Genomic DNA, 16,358 nt, shown 5'->3' on the forward strand with positions numbered 1-16,358 from the left:
CAATAAAACAGCCTACTTTTGATCCCTATACATGATTGTAATGCTATCAAGAAAGAAAATACTCTTAATGAAAGGCAGAAATAACAATTATTCTTAGGAGAACAGGCTGTATCCAGAAAAATAAGACAGCCACCAAAAAGTAGTAGAACTGGATGACTCAAATAAATGACTCACAAGTTGTGACTTGAGTCAGCACCGTTCCTTCAAGACCTGCGCTTTGAACCAAATGCCAGTTAGGCATTAATAGCTGTTCAAATCTCTTTGCACTCCAAATCTGTATAGGATAAGCAAGCAGAATACATTTTACACTGTTCTGAAACAGGAAGTGGAAGACCTATATTGAACCAAGATTAGCAGCTCCCAGTTCCATCACTGTTAACTCACTGTCTAAGTTTGACATAGTACTTGGATGGTTTTAACAGTTCTACTTTAGGACAAAATGGCTTGGAGGTGCAGAACACACCAAGTGAGTCAGACTGTTAAATGTGCTTCCATCGTGTTGAAGGGGCCATTCATTGCTGAGTCACCCTGGCAATGCAACTGTGAGTTACAGCCAGAATTTCCAACAGCCCTCCACTCATTGAGGGAGGGCAGGTGGGATCATCCATGTAATTCCCAGTCCTCCATATTTCAAACCCTATACTGTACAGTATGTGATTGTGCCCCACAGCTATCTCTCTCTCTCAACTCAACGGTTCTGCATGCAGGTTGAACATTGCTACAAATCAAATGGGACTCTATACTAGGCAAGCATGGGCAAACCATATATCCCTTTGTTTAAAAAAAGATATAGCTGGGAAATGTGCTTGTTCCATGCAGCTAACCTCACAATAGTTATTGCCATCATTCACTCTAATAGCAAATTATGCTGATTGAGTGCCAATAGGATTGAAGCCATAACAGGGTCACTAAGAAACAAGAAGGGAGGTATCAGTATATTTTTTAAAAAGCTTTGGGAATATTTTTCAGGGTGGGAAGACAGCAAAATTGATGTAAGTTTTTTTTTTTATTACAAAAAAAAACCACACAAGGAAGCCTAAATACATTTGGGGGGGTAGTGTGGAGAGGCTGGGGAAAAGGAAGAAAAGAGCAATTTGTTTTATTGATTTAGACAATTTTTATATATTAGGAGGAAAACTATAAGCAGTTTTCAAAAACATGAATAAGGATCAAACATGCAAAAGACAAGAACAAAAATCCACATTGTAGAACACTATATTTAATTATGATTGCAAATAAATGCTCTTGAAATGCATTGCTGTTTGACAATTTAACCTTGACTGCATCTAAGAACAAGCTTCTGGAGCTTGATGAATCATCCCTCCTCCAGGAATGTCCATACAGCATGTCACACTTTCAAAGGCCCACTTAACAGTAGTACCCTTTTCAATTCTTTCCTAATTTCAACCAAATTTAAAATGCCATCTTTTGTCACCATTTTGCCACCACCTCTCTGCCTCTTGAATGCACGATATGCTTCATGGGACATCCCTTCCCCACTTCTGAAATGGCCCCTGTAGCTTCTGCCCTTCCCCTCCCCCAATTCCCACAGAGCTACAATTCCCAGCACCCTGAGCAGACAACAGCTCCCCAGGGTTTCAGCCAGGAGCCTCTCCAGCCATATCTGGAAACACCAAGGGAATTGCAACCTGGGAATTGCAAACTAGGAGAGCACTGACCCACTTGCCCTGGTTGTAAGCTTCCCGCAGGCGTTTGGTTGGTCACAGTCAAAACAGGATGCTAGACTAGATGGGCCTGGGGCTTGATACAGCAGGAGCATGGAGACAACAGAGGAAGGGAGGGATACAGGAAGTGGCCTTATACTGACCCAGACCATTGGTCCATCTACCTTGGCCTTGTCTACACTGGCAGTGGCTCCTTAGGTGGGAGTCTCTCCCAGCCTTACCTAGAGACACCAAGGATTGTACCTGGGACAATTTATTCAAGCAGTTGCTCTACCTACTAGAGTACGGTCCTACCGAGTCCAAACAGGAAGCTTTCAATAGCCCTTCCAGGTTTGGAGGGCCCAATGACTTACTGGTAGGACCAGTAAGGAGCCCAGTAAGATGCTCCAAACTGCATTATATATATATTTTTTTTGTCCACCACATGGTCAGCTGCGTAGAGAGCCAAAGGTTCCGAACTCCAGTGACTCCTGGCAGAGTGCTGAGACCGGCTGCAAATCCCTGCCAAGTATACACTGAGCGGGCAAACCCCATGGTTCACTTCCACAGAATGTGTGAAACGGCACTGTGTTCTCTTAGACCCAAAGATCCTTCTGCAAGATAAATACCTTGTCAAAGCCAGAGGTGCCAGCTTGCCCATAAAACCAATTGGGACTAATCCGCCTTGTTGCAGATCAGCCCATGGCCCCGTTATAAGGTGAACTGCACGCACAAGTTCAAGCCATTCCAGTGAGCAGCATCCTATTTTTATCGAACCCAAGATGCAACAGAAAATATGGCTGTTGCTGTTAAATGTGTGGAGAGGTGGGAGGGATAACTTCCATCCTCTGGCACATTTATTATTTTCTAGAGCAAGGTGTACTTGCCAAATTATGTAAAGGCTGTGTGCGAAGCAGCGATCAATCACCCAAGCAATACCCCCAAGACCAATAAACAGACCCAATGATCATCAATTATTCACAACATGAAAGCATGGTGCGCTACCAAGCAAGACCAGCTCATATTTCTTTATTCAAAATACATTTAGGAACCAAAATATTTTTAATCAGAGAGAGAGAGAGAGAGAGAGAGAGAGAGAGTCCCACAGTTCTCTTACAACAGTGACTGCCAGAAGCACCTGGGAAGGTTGAGTAGCTGCCCAGGTCTCGTGTGTTAGAAGATTTGCCTCGCTGGATCAGATCACTGGCATATCTAGTCCAGGATTTTGTTCCCAGTAGTGGCCAGGAGCCAGATGCCTCATGGAAGTTCCTTAGCCAAGCATGTTTGGAGCTCTTAAGTGGTACATCCTTCAAACTATGTGTCAAAAAAGAGGAGGGCATTTTTTTGGCCCATCCACTTGTGAGGAACCTCCTGGTCACCACAGTGGTGGGCTGGGTGCAGACCCGGGGGCGGGGGGGCTCAAAAATTATGCATATGCACTCTGGCTCAGAGTGGCCCTCCCACGTGCTCAGACAGAGTCGGGGACATTTTATGTATTTTCATATTTAATACTACATCTGTTTGGGCCCTCTGCCACTAATCTATAAGGATTCCTAGATGGAAGGAAGGAAGGAAGGCCAGGATGGCAACTCACAGAGAGTTGCAACATGTGGTTCTGTTAGCTCATAGATGCTGCTCAGAGCTAGAATGATGGCACACAGACGGGTAGGCCGATACAAATTGTTCTATTAAATTTCAGTGATCTGCAAAGTATCATTTTCTCCCACCATATGTGATTGATGTCTCAAAGGTACTGGCATAGCTTCCCTGCCTCTTCAGATCTTTTGAAGGAAAGTCATTTATAAAAAAAGAAATTTAAAAAGTTGGAAACACAAAATTGCCTTTGAGCCCGAGTCTCAGAGGGAGACAAAGGGAGAGTGTTATGAGTTTGTGGGTGCCAGACCTCTCTGGCCCTGAATCCAGCAAGTGTTTTAGCTAATCAAGCCTTCAAATTTCAGGAAATAGCCAGATGAGCCTCCTGGTGAAGTGTAAGGAGACCAAAGGCAGGTGCTCTGTGGGTCACGGCAAATGGGTGGGGCCTGACAGTGGTTTGATCCCATGTGCATTTACCTCAAAATAAGCTCCATTTATTTCAATGGGGCTTAACCCCAAGTAGGATAGGATTGCATCCCTAAGGGAAGGTAATTCTGTTACATTTCTGCATTCAGGATGGGACTGACTGCTCTAAGACATTTCAATCCTCTTAATTTCAGATACAGTATTAACCTTATTTGAAAGTGAGACACAACAAATAGCCCCACAAGTCAGTTGTGCAACCCCAAGAAGAGACACAGCTAGACACAGTGGCCTCACGAGCAAATGTCACAGTGCAGAAATGGTTGTATATCCAACCCAATTCCAAACTGTATTGGCACACCTGTCTTTTAACTCGCTTGCTATGTGATAGCAATATTAACCAATAAAAATATATATATAATGCCTCTACCAGGTTACATTAAATAGCATAGTCTCCAGGGATCACACATCACTCCAGTTCAAAGTAATAGAAGTTAGAATCTAATTATCCAAAAGGCACAGGGATACATACACTTATGGTCTAAGGTTTTTTGGATTGTCCATTTTGTGGCTACCAGGTTCCCTGCTTAAGAAAGGCAGACACAGAGGCTGGCATTCAGACAAAACGTAACTGTCTTTATCGATACGGTGATATTGCTGTACAGAAGAAGACGCATGAGTGCCTCATCAACCTGTGATGAGCAAATCATCTTCAAATTAAAAGCACAGTTGAAAAGTAGAGAGAAACCTCCAGTAAGCAGTAAGCAAGATGTCAAACTTCAGGACAAACTAAGTCAAGAGGTCACACATTCTATAAAATTCAAATCCACTTTTCTACGCAAAGCAGAGATTACAGCGAAACAGGGGGAAGGCTATCACCACAGGATGTAATTAAAGGTGCAGCTCAACCTGTATCTGTACTGTATCAGGAGGTAGACGCTCACATGGGTCCTGTCCACACTAGTACAAAATGTGGTTTTGCACCTGCATGTCTCTGCATAACTGTTGGAGCAATGTTGTGTCAGATCTTTTCTCTTTTTTAATAGCGTCCCCCCCACACACACACACTTCAATTGTGGCTGTTTTGGACTTTCCAAGCAGTGGACTGTATTGCAGAGAAATATATGAAATATATATATATATTCAATCAATTAATAATAATAATAAAGTCTGCCATTATGGTGATCTCATTGAGGAACTGCTGATCAGCTTCTGAGGTACCCCAGGTTCCTTCAAAACAAAGTTTGAAAACTATGGTCCTAAAGCAAGAAATGTACCTCAAACAACAAATCAGCTACACCAGAGTCTAGCCCTTTGATTTAAGAGACTTCAGATCAATTTGATATACGGCTTGGGGGAAAACAAGTATTTCTATATAATGCCACAGGGAGTTCATGGTTAACTGGGAATTGCCTGTGGCATGTGCCCATGTTCTCAAACACATGTTTTCAAATACAAATTTTGGAACATATTGTTTCCATATTGCACATACTGAAAATCACAATGCTTATGTTCCAATATTCAATATCCACTAAAATAAAATGCTCACATGCCTGTTCTTTCCAAAGCACCATGTACATAGATTATGCTATATGAATAAATGATAATATGCCTGCGTATTACAGTTTCTACGGTGCCAAGAAGTTCTGAACTCTTCCTTTCTCACATGGAGTGAGAATTTCAAAGCAGAACCGTGACTCTCTAGAGAGACACTTGTTAACAACGTTTCCAGCGCTGTGGAGATACACCATTGTGAATTATTTAAACGCCTTTAAAAAGAACAACAGAACCCTTAATGTCACATTTTATGAGGGAAAACATTATTCAGTTCTAGGGTTAACAAAAGAAAGAGAAGCAAGGGGGAAAGCACCTAACTTTCCACTCCACCCTCAACTGTGTCAGTTCTTTAGCTCTGCTTCATCACAACTCTCACAGGCAAAAAAGGAGCAACATCAAGATGGAATCACCTGGTCAGGGTGATGATGTCATGGCATATTTGCCCTGACCAATGGGAGGCCAGGCTGTGAACAAAGGAAGATGGCACTTGAGAGGAATTTTCAGTGAAAATGGCAGTTAAGAGCCTGTGGTAGAAGGAAGACAAAGTAAAACAAAAAGAACTGAGGGAAAAGGACTCAAGAAGTGGGTGAATTTAAGCTAGAGGAGAAACACCAGATTCGACGGGGGGAGGGGGAGGATTCATTTCAGCATCCAATTACCTCAAGAACCACCTCAACACAAGACATTTCAATGAAATACACAGTGTGCCAGCTTGGGTCTGAAAGCTAAAATAAACACATGGAACTGCTACTGCCACATTTAAGCACAAAACTGCCCCAGTCATGGGCATAGCCAGGATTTTTGCTAGGGGGGCAGGCCTTTTGTTTGGGGGGCAGAACCTCAGTTTGCTATGTATTTTTATTGAATTTTATTGATTTAAGGAGGCAGCCACCCCTCCTTAGCTACACCCATGGCCCCAGTTATGTTGAATTAGCTGGAGAGAGCCTGGTTTTAATACCTATAACATTTCATAGATGAATTAACAACGCTGTGTAAGCATTACCTTTTCCTCTGGCTCCAGTAGGCTTCCTTCTGCTCCTGATGTCTGAACTTGTGTCCACACAATGTTTATTAGCCACCATCCATATCCCGTAGTTCTTGAGGAATACTGCAGTTTGATGCATTTCCCCTCCAACCAGCTCCCATCCAGTTTGAAAACAATAAGCCACAATCACTTCACAGTTCAGCTGAGGTGTGTTCCTGTGAGGCAGCTGTTTTGCATGTGCAATCACAGCTTAACGAATAGAGGCAGGTGCAGGTGCCAGGGAAACAAACAGGTAATGTGCATAGGACATCCCACCTCGCTCTCTGGTTTGTGCAGCAACATGCAAATGTGACTTGAAATGCCATGTAGGGAAATGGCCTGAGTCTTAAGCTGCTAATGATCACACAGCCTTAGATTAGTTTTATAGCTAAACTGTCTCTTCCAATGCTTTTCTTCTCTCCACATCTCCCCCCCCCCCCCATTTGCTATCACTAGAGCCGAAGATGGATTTAAAGGGTAGGGGTAAAGGATCTTTTAAAAGCTCTCTTTAAGGGGTTTTTAAAAGGTTCAAAATGAGTAACAGGTATACTTGTGCACACATGGATATTTAGGCCAGACATCAGGTGCAATAGTAAGCTGATTCAGATGCAACACCAAATCATGGTTTGATGTGAGACACATGAGGGGACACTGAGACCTGGACTTTTGTGTGCTCCTCTCCTCATACATGGCAATTCTGTGTCTCCAAACCATGGTCTGGGATTCATCTGAATTAGAAATTCATTTATATGTAACGATATAGGCCACCTTTTGGTGCATAACCCAAATATCATCTTCTCCCATATATATCCGACCTGGATCTCTTCGATGTCCTGCTTGCTCCAGGGTGAATGAAGTGACCACAAAGTGAAGTAACCACCAAAGCCTTTTCAGTAGTAGCACCCTGGTTGCAGAGTAGCCTTCTAAAAAAGGCTCACCCAGCACCATCTTTGTGATCTTTTTTCATCCCATGTAAAGATAGTTCTGTTCATCCAGGCCTTTTAAATAGCTTAAGTGGTCTGGAACCTTAAAACACACACACACACACACACACAGTTTTTAATTGTGGCAGTGGTGCAGCAAATTCTGTTTTGTTCTATTTATCTAGCTCTTTCCCTTTTAATGGTTTATGTTTTGTATTACAGTTGTTTTTCTTTATTCACTGTAAGCCCATCAGAGAATTTTAGGTTACAGCATAGCATACGAATATCAGAAAGGAAGGACTGTTATAAAGACCCAGCAAATACAACAAACCGTTGTTGTTGTTTTTAAAAAGCCTGCTATTGACAGCAGTTTTAACAATTCATGAGTTATATATATAATGAGGTAGCTTTTCTATCAATAAGGTTTCATCTGCAAATTGTACCCAAGAAAAACTCAGTAAAAACATTTTATTTTTTAAAATATAAAGGTTTTATCTATTCATTACAGTTTCCACAAATTTATCTTTAGCATCAAATGTATAGATTTGTTGTTACTGTCAAGAAGCATCCTATATTTTTCCCACAAACACACATGCACACACAAATTGCTCTCCAACAAACAGATTTGCAGATTAAAGAAATTCGCAGCTCCAACTTGTGGACGGCATCTTTGGCAGTGCCGATTTTGAGTTGCCTTTTGAACTACAGTAATTGGTGAGGAAAGGCAGCAGCTTTCTCAGAGCCTTCTCCTTAACATTTGCTAATCCTTTTCATGATGGCTACCCCGTTCCAAAAAAAAAAAAAAAGACATCAGAAGTGCACTGTGCATAAATTTGCTTCACAGGGCTGCTGTCGAGGCAGAAAAGTTATCAAGTGTGTTTGTTTTTCTGGGCTTAAAATGAAGAGATATGAAGACAGCCATATCAGCTCTCATCACCAGGGTCATGAACATGCTTCTCAGCGTGGTTATCCAGAGCAGACAAATGAGATGCTGAGAGTTTAATAACAGCAAACGGCACTGCTGAAAAAGAGCAATTGATCCAGGATACAATTTCTTCAACCTCCTTTCATACGCTTTTCAAAGCGTTCCACCTGGTGGCTGGTCATGTCAGTGCCTTGCAAGGAAAAGTTTCAAAAAGAGATGTTAATGAAACTGATCTGTTAAACATGTTACTGGGGCGGGAGGGTGGGGAGGAGAGAGATTGCACATACTTTTGTAAACCAAGAAAATCTTTAATAAAAATACATTTTTTTAAAAAAAAGAGATGTTAACTGAAATTGATAATAGGTTTTGGCAGCCAAAAGAAATGGATAAGTGGCACATCCTAAGAAGCCGTTCTGAAGACATGCCAGTGCTTGAGATAGCACAGTGTTGTCAACATTTGAACCCACATCCAGCATATTATGTGCAGTACCTTATCAGCTCTAACCATCTCTGTGGTGGGGAAATGACTAACTGATTGCAATATGTAACCTGTCCTTCTTGTAAGGTTTAAGTGACAAATATTGTGTTCTTTTTACACACAGAGAGAGAGAAAGAAAGAGAGAAAGAGAGAAAGAGAGAAAGAGAGAGAGAGAGAGTGTGAAGATCTCAGACACATGCACCAAACTCTGCAAACCAATTACCTATTGAGGAAATAATTCCACGCCCAGAGAGCCACTGACATTCATTTGCTGCCTCACTAATCATCGCGTGATGCTTACCTTTAAGACCTAACTCAGGGAGAGAAACATTTATGGAAATCAGTATAACAGAAGTAATACTTCAGGCTAGAAGTATGAGAGGAGCAGAGGGAATATGTCTGCCAACAACATCCCCATTGACATTTCTGTCACCTTTCAAACTGAGAAAGATGAATTTCTGCTGCAGGGAAGCTTTTGTACCTATGGATGCTCCCCATGCATTTTAGAACCATGGGAAATCGGGGCTCCCCACTGCAGACGTTCACCTACCACAAGTTGGAAGGTGGCAGGGTTAGCAACAAGGTGGCTGAGATAGTGAATTCACTCCCACTGCCCCCCACATGTTTAAATAACACCTAAACGTAATGCCTGAAAAGGACTCAGACTCACAACAAAATAAGAAGCAGCCTTATACCAAAGTAGGTCACTGGTCTGTCTAGACCAGGGTTGAGGGACCTGTTATTTCTGAACTGCAATTCCCAGCAGCCCCAGCAAGCATGCCCCATGGCCAGGGATGATGGGATTTGCAGTTCAGCAACATGTGGTGTGACATGGTTCCTCACCCCTGGTCTAGCCCAGTGCTCTCTACTGTGTCTTTAACTGGCATCCATGCTCTCAGCCAGCAAAGGTATTTCCCAGTTCTGCTATTTCATTTTAAATTGAGGTACCATGGACTGAACCCGAGACCCTCTTCAGGCAAACCATCTGCTATATCACCAAGCCATAGTCATGCCCCTGGAAAATATATCAAAGCTGTTCAAAAAGAAAAAAATCACCACCACAATCTTAAGAGAAATATTCCTCTTATTAAAATAGGAGGTTCTTTAGCTTGTTGTCTGCCCCTTAAGGAATGCAGACTATGAATGGAAGGAATTGTCAGTTTCAATTCTCTTAACTTTTTCATTTTCCAATCTTAAATTTCCACATTACTTCCCATTTCTCCACATTGCTGCAGCAATTTGTGGGTTGTTGTTGTTGTTTTAAGAGTATCGGGGGGGGGGGGAAGAGTATCATGAAAATTATTCAGCATTACACTGTGAATTTCTCCAAATAAACACATTTTATATACATTTTTAACTAGTGTACACATTCCTTGCAAACAATTTCTCTCAATAAAATGCATTTTTGCATGTTATTTTAAGTAGCATATTCATTTTTATGTGTATTTTTGTAAACATTGCTTGGTTAGAGAAATGCACCACAAAATTCAGGTTAAGTGTGAATTTTGAAGTGTGGTTGCATTTCAGTTTTCATATTGTCATGGAAACTCACTTTTCCATGACAATGGAAACTCACTTTTAAATGCAAACTGAATCAAATTTCTCCCCCATCCCTAATGCAGACTATAATTACTAGTTGCCCCATAACAAAGTTTGGTTCCAATTGTGAGTTCATTTCTATGTGTCACTATGCTATGCTGTAGGCCTGCTGCAGCCACTTTCTGGGAGAAGCCCTACCATGGCACAAGGTGAGGTGGCAGTTTCGGGCCACAGATTTTGTAGCTGGGGCTCAGTGGGTAGCAGTAAGGTGTTGGAGCCTTGAGCTGCGTGTGCCACATGGCCAACCCTATACCATAAGGTAGCAGACTGACCTTGTGGAGGTGGAGGGTGCTGTCCTGTTTCCAGTAGTCAGAGAAGATTCAACTGCCAATCCAGTCAGCTTCTCTGCTGTACCACAAAGCCTCAGCCTTTCCATGTTTACTCAGTTATTTCACCCAGATTTATTCCCAAAGATTGGGAATTTAGGACTGTAGGCTTAGGTAGTTAGTTACTGGAAGAGCATGGATGGAGAACATATGCCTTCCCCCAGAAGTTGCTGGACTAAAATTCCCATCATCCCTGAACCATTGTCTATGCTGGTTGGAGCTGATGGGAGTTGTAGTTCAACAGCATCTGAAGGGCTACAGGTTCCCTTCCCTTAACTGCTATCAAGGTATGAGTTTTATTGGTACAGCAATCAAGAGGTAAAATGTAATAGGTGTAGAACTCCTCTGGGCATTTATTAGCAGTTAAAACATTTGTGATAGCCCTTCTCATTCCATTTCTTCTTCTTCTTCTTCTGATGGATTTTGACTTGCTTCAAATTAAACTAAGACAGAAATAGATTAGAATCAGTAGTGAAGTGTGAGGAGGTCCAGCCAAAAGGAGGGGTGGGATTAAAGAATGTGCAGACATTAATACAGTCTGGAGACATACATCCACAAATGAGACTCGGCACATCAAATAAAGATGCCTTCCTCTTGATTTATTGAGAATGCAATTCTTTTTTCTTTTTTTTATACCTGCAGGCTGCAATGAAACTGCAAAGCCATTAAAGAATCCATTAAATGGGAAGGGTGTAACTATAGTGAAGGCCTGAGATAAAGTTAACTGCAATGATGTTTGGGAATATGAAAACTGCCCCAAGACCCAGAGGGGAACAAAGCACAGAGGGCTCACTCTAGGTAGCCACTAGAGAGGAGCTACTTAACTTAATGACAGCAGAGCATGAGAGGCTATCATGCAACATATCCAGCCTTGTATAACCAACATGCTTAACTCTAATTAATGTATGAAGGGGTTAAGACCATAGAGTCCTGCCAGGCTTAACTTGGTCACACCCTCTCACCTTGGGAGAAAGGGTTACCAAACTCTTTGTTCTCTCTTCCACCATGTGAACCCTACCAGCAAGGAGGCCTAAGCTAGATGCTCCATGCTTAGACTGTATGGCTTAAGCAAACCATCTTTGTGTTTCCATATAAATAATTTAGAAATTCTTACCATCATAGGAGCCAACTCATAAGTGCTGCAGGGGCTTCAGCACCCACAAAATTGATGGGCATTCCCATTCAAATGTTGTGTGTGCACTGCATAATGTGATTGGTTATGTGGGACAGGGATTACCTGGGCCCTCACAATATTTATCCATTGGCACCCCTGTTTACCGTTTTGGAATCTAAGTTATACTGCCTGGCTTTTATTGTTGCTGTATCAGTGGCGTAGCGTGGGTTGTCAGCACCCGGGGCAAGGCAAGTAATTTGCGCCCCCTAACCCTGGATTTGCGCCCCCTAACCCTACCCCTACCCCTAACCCCCAGATGTTGCGCCCGGTGCTGCCGGCCCCACCTGCACCCCCCACGCTACGCCACTGTGCTGTATGGAAAAGCACATGGTTCTGACCTTTGAAGAGTTTGTAAGTAAACCATTTTTAACTTAGCAAATATGTGGTGTCTCTCTATGCTATAGGAAGTGGGGATGCAATTTAGAAGGGGATATTTTTAAAGATCTGACAGCCTATATTTCCACCCTTTACTTTGCTGCATGCTTTGTGATTTTAAATCTCTGCTGGAGCTCTCTCACCAAAAAGTAGCTGTCCCAAACCTGGATCTACGCATCCAGGGAATTCTTTTGTCTGTATCTACTATTTTTCCTTTTCCCACACTAACACTTTTCAGATAGGTCTGCCATATTCCAGTGGTTTTGCCCTTAATTACTGCTAAAACCACTACGTACCTGGAAGGGTCAATTTATGTTTCCTCCTGATAGGATTGGGTAGCAAAGCACACCATGGATAAAAAAAGCTAACTATTAAACCTCTAAACCTGAAGGGTTAGAAAGTTTAATTCAAGCACAGCAAATGAGAAAAATGTAATGATTCTCATTTGTCGAACGTACTTTCCATATTTCAGTTTTTTAACCTTGACAGCAGGAAAATGGAAGTTCACAGAACTTCTGAGGGTTTAATTAGCATCCAGACCATCATTGCAAATGGGCCCTTTTAAATCACCTTCACACCTGCATTGGGATCTATGAGTCAATTAGTGCCTATGCAGGTCTTATCATGCATCAAAAGGGAAAGGGAAGTAAAATTTAGTCAAGTAATTAAACCTAAAGGTTTCAAAGGTGCCTGTGGATAGTGGGTGCTCAGTTATACTTGCCATTCAAATAGAAAAGGGCAGCCAACTTCCATGAACTCCAGTGAAAATATATGTGGTGGTTTTTTTTGTCCTCTTGTCTCTTTCCCCATTTTATTTCACTTCATTTTAAGTGACTTTACAGAATAGTGTAGCAGTTTGGGGGAAGGGGTATGGTAAGAGAGCAGCAGCCTTACAGTCTGTGGACCCATATACACAATTGTTGAGCTGTACACTTGTCTGAGTAACTATGTATACAGTATAAAGAACACGTATGCACTAATTCACACAAACCCTTCTGTATTAGGAGAGACAGCTTGTAGCTGTGTTCAAGCCTACTGTTGTTGTACATTCTTCCTGGAATGTACACCAGTGCCCCTTTGACTTGGGGCTCTCTGAAGATCTACCCATGACAAAGTGATAGATAAGAAATTAGCCACCTTATCTGCAGGCATTCAATTGCAAGGGCTGATTTCCTTAAGAATGGAGAGATTTGATCTTCTTGCCGTCCATGGGACTCTCAAGAGTCTCCTCCAGCACCAGAATTCAAAAGCATCAATTCTTCGGCGATCAGCCTTCTTTATGGTCCAGCTCTCACTTCCATACATCACTACTGGGAAAACCATAGCTTTAACTATACGGACCTTTGTTGGCAAGGTGATGTCTCTGCTTTTTAAGATGCTGTCTAGATAAGATAAGAAATGTGGCTGGCTAAAGTGTCCCAGACCCCAAAAAGGTCTCAGCATGAGAGGAGCTATTGCTGTACACCACTAACTCCTCATAATACAAAGGTCTTTCACATTTCCATTACAGGCTGTGACCATTTTGAGCACATTCAATTGATGCACAACCGCCAACACATGGGTCATTTTGGACCTGGAAGAGGGTGAAACAGGAGCATAACAGGGGTGTAACAAGGCGGGGAGGGCTAATGCACACTCCGTCAATGTGGGGTGGGGCAGGAACACAACCCTTGTGCTTGTTCCCAGAGAGGAGCTCTTACCCAATCCTTTTACTGTGACATGGCAACTGAGCCAAGGTTTGACTTAAAGTGCTGTCCAAGCCCAGGATAGCAAAAAACTTTGACTACAGGTCACTGTGAGGAGAAGAGACCTTAACCACAATCCCAGTTTGAATTACACAGCTTGGTGTAGCTGCTGCGCCGTGCTGTGTTAAAAGGACCAAGAGGAACAAAGCAGGTGTGAGCTGCTGCTCTCAGGGAACCAGCACATCTGTGCATCCTCAGTAAACCATAGTTTGGCTTTCTGTGGTGTGTCCAGTTGGAAATATCCCCACCTCTTGTCATTGAAGTGAAGTTTTTTGGAAACAGGTTGCTCACGCTTACTGCCCGCCCATCCCCAGCCACCATGATTGCTGTCATGTTTTCTGAAATGGGTAACACAAGCTCTATAGCTGTTTGGTTTCCTAACACATCGCTCGTGACACTCAGGTTGTTAGCATTCGATACCTCTTATAATTTGGCTATATATTTATTGGTGATTTTCTGTTTAATAGATGTGAGCATTTGAGTTCTTTCAAGTATGTATGTGCCCAGATGATTCATGCTCACAGATTAGGCTCTGCAGTGCATAAATATTAAATGACTGACTGGCTTACGTATTTGCTTTTCCTAGGCCCTGTCTGACCTAGTTACTTTAGCACATTGGTAACTTTCTTTCCTAAGCCCCAGAGGCTGTTGGAGCTTAAAATGTGCCGGGGCTCACCAAGACTCTGCTCCAGCATGTGCTTTCCAATGCTAAGGCTCAACCCTGGAGCATATGGCGTAAGACTAGATGAAAATCTCTCTGAGCAAGTGTTAGGTACCCTTCCCTCTCCAGTGTCTGTAAGGGGCAGGGGACCATGCCTACCACTCTAAAGTCACACAGGCCATTGGCCCCACCCCTCATGCCCTGTGCTCCGAGTCCTATTTGAAAGGATAGCCTAAGCGCATACAGTTGTACAGGTGAGGACACCCCTTTCAAGTATTGTGCCAATTGCATGGATATTTGGAGAGGGAGGTGTTGCTGGCGACAATAGTCCCAGGCAGCACAACACTGGGGGAAGGGCTAGCAAAGGTGGTCTGGTCCCACCACCCCCTGGCCCACTTTCCACATTTTGAATTTATGTGTGAAGGGAGTTGTGGTGGGGTTTCCAAACCTATTTCAACCTTGGCATTTCTTTTTTCTAGAAACTGAGCATTGCTGGTTCTCATCAATGGCCCAGATCTGCAAGCAGAATTCCATCAGGTGTAGCTCATTCCAACTGCTGCATCTGCTTGTTGTGAAACGGCTCACCAGTTGATTTTCTGGTTGTTGTGCAGTTGTTAAAGGCACAAAGGCCCTGCCAGGGGGGGAAATGTTAGCAGCGCTTCCTACCTGGAAGTAAGATCCACTGCAATCAGTTGGGGCTGAAGGATACCCTTGGAATTGTGTTGCTTCCTCTTCAGTTCTGAATTCCTAGCCAGAGCTTTGCAGCTCCAGTGATACGCGCACAAAGTTCCCCCATGGCTGTTGGTGTTCCTGTTTACTTCAACATAAGCATCAGTTCCACGCAGACAAAGCATAATACACACACAGCTGCCAACTTCATCAAAATGAACAGGGAAGACCTTACAGCAGGGGAGATCTTTGTATGCATTGGCATTTTGTTCCTGTGTCCATACCAATATGCTAGATTAGGGTATTAGTGTTCTGAATTAAGGCCCATACATTATGGTTCATAAGGCTATAACTCTACTAATAGAAAAAAACGTATCTAGAATTTTAAAATTGCTGCTGCGCAAATTACACCTTGCTTCCAAAAGGATTTGGCTGCATTTCAGAGAACAATATGTGCAAGGGAGTCTAATCATTGGCTGTAGAAGGCAGAGAATTTATGCACAAGTCCTGCCCTTGCCAACAATAGGAAATCCCCAGATGCGCTCGCAATAGTTGCAAGTTGAATCCCTAGCCAGTGTGTGAAAAACTGATTCACAGACTGAAAATGCATGTGGAACAGAAGGAGATGGAAAAATGGACTGAACCACATCAAACGGCAGAAAACTCTCCATGTAGATATTACCCTGCACCCAGAAAACAAGCACATAAGGGCAGTGGCAGAGAGTGCTTTAACGACACCCGGGGCACGGAGGGCGAAAGGAGCCCACTGAGCTCCATGCAGCCCAGTCCTCACCACTGGAGCGGTGCCAGCCCTGTGCCGCTTTATGAGGCTGGGGTCTGATCTCATTGGGAGAGGGGGTGCCCCTGCTTACTGCTGGCCCCATCTGGTTAATGCCACCCTATCAATGTTTAATGGAGGGGAGCGCTTCAGAGAGCGGTTTGGCAAATCGCACTCTGAAGCACCTCCCACCCTCCGATAAACCTCACTGGAGTGATGTTTAATACAGTGGTACCTTGGGTTAAGAACTTAATTCGTTCTGGAGGTCCGTTCTTAACCTGAAACTGTTCTTAACCTGAGGTACCACTTTAGCTAATGGGGCCTCCCGCTGCCGCCATGCAATTTCTGTTCTCATCCTGAAGCAAAGTTCTTAGCCCAAGGTACTATTTCTGGGTTAGCGAAGTCTGTAACCTGAAGCATCTGTAACCTGAAGTGTCTGTAACC

At 43.0% G+C, this 16,358-nt stretch overlaps 2 protein-coding genes and 1 long non-coding RNA gene across 3 annotated transcripts in view; 1 reads left to right on the plus strand and 2 right to left on the minus strand.

Annotated features, from left to right (window-relative positions):
• The window catches only part of FAM13C (family with sequence similarity 13 member C), a gene marked incomplete at its 3' end in the record, with an annotated part of 74,216 nt that extends 67,557 nt beyond the window's left edge, over positions 1-6,659 (minus strand). The window contains exon 1 of the mRNA XM_081861210.1: positions 6,241-6,659. The remainder of the gene's footprint in view (positions 1-6,240) is intronic.
• A 1,024-nt stretch (positions 6,660-7,683) lies between these two features.
• The window catches only part of LOC309341587 (protein FAM13A-like), a 39,657-nt gene continuing 30,982 nt past the window's right edge, over positions 7,684-16,358 (minus strand). Inside the window, exon 7 of the transcript XR_014156394.1 lies at positions 7,684-8,299. The gene's annotated coding sequence lies outside the window, so the exon portion shown is untranslated. The remainder of the gene's footprint in view (positions 8,300-16,358) is intronic.
• Positions 10,165-13,218, plus strand: LOC309341617. The gene is made up of 3 exons (XR_014156438.1): positions 10,165-10,445; positions 11,155-11,844; positions 12,011-13,218. It is a non-coding gene; the product is annotated as an uncharacterized lncRNA (long non-coding RNA).

The sequence above is a fragment of the Podarcis erhardii genome (assembly GCF_964252035.2).
Source record: "Podarcis erhardii genome assembly, chromosome: 5".
In the NCBI taxonomy this organism is placed as follows: Eukaryota; Metazoa; Chordata; class Lepidosauria; order Squamata; family Lacertidae; genus Podarcis; species Podarcis erhardii.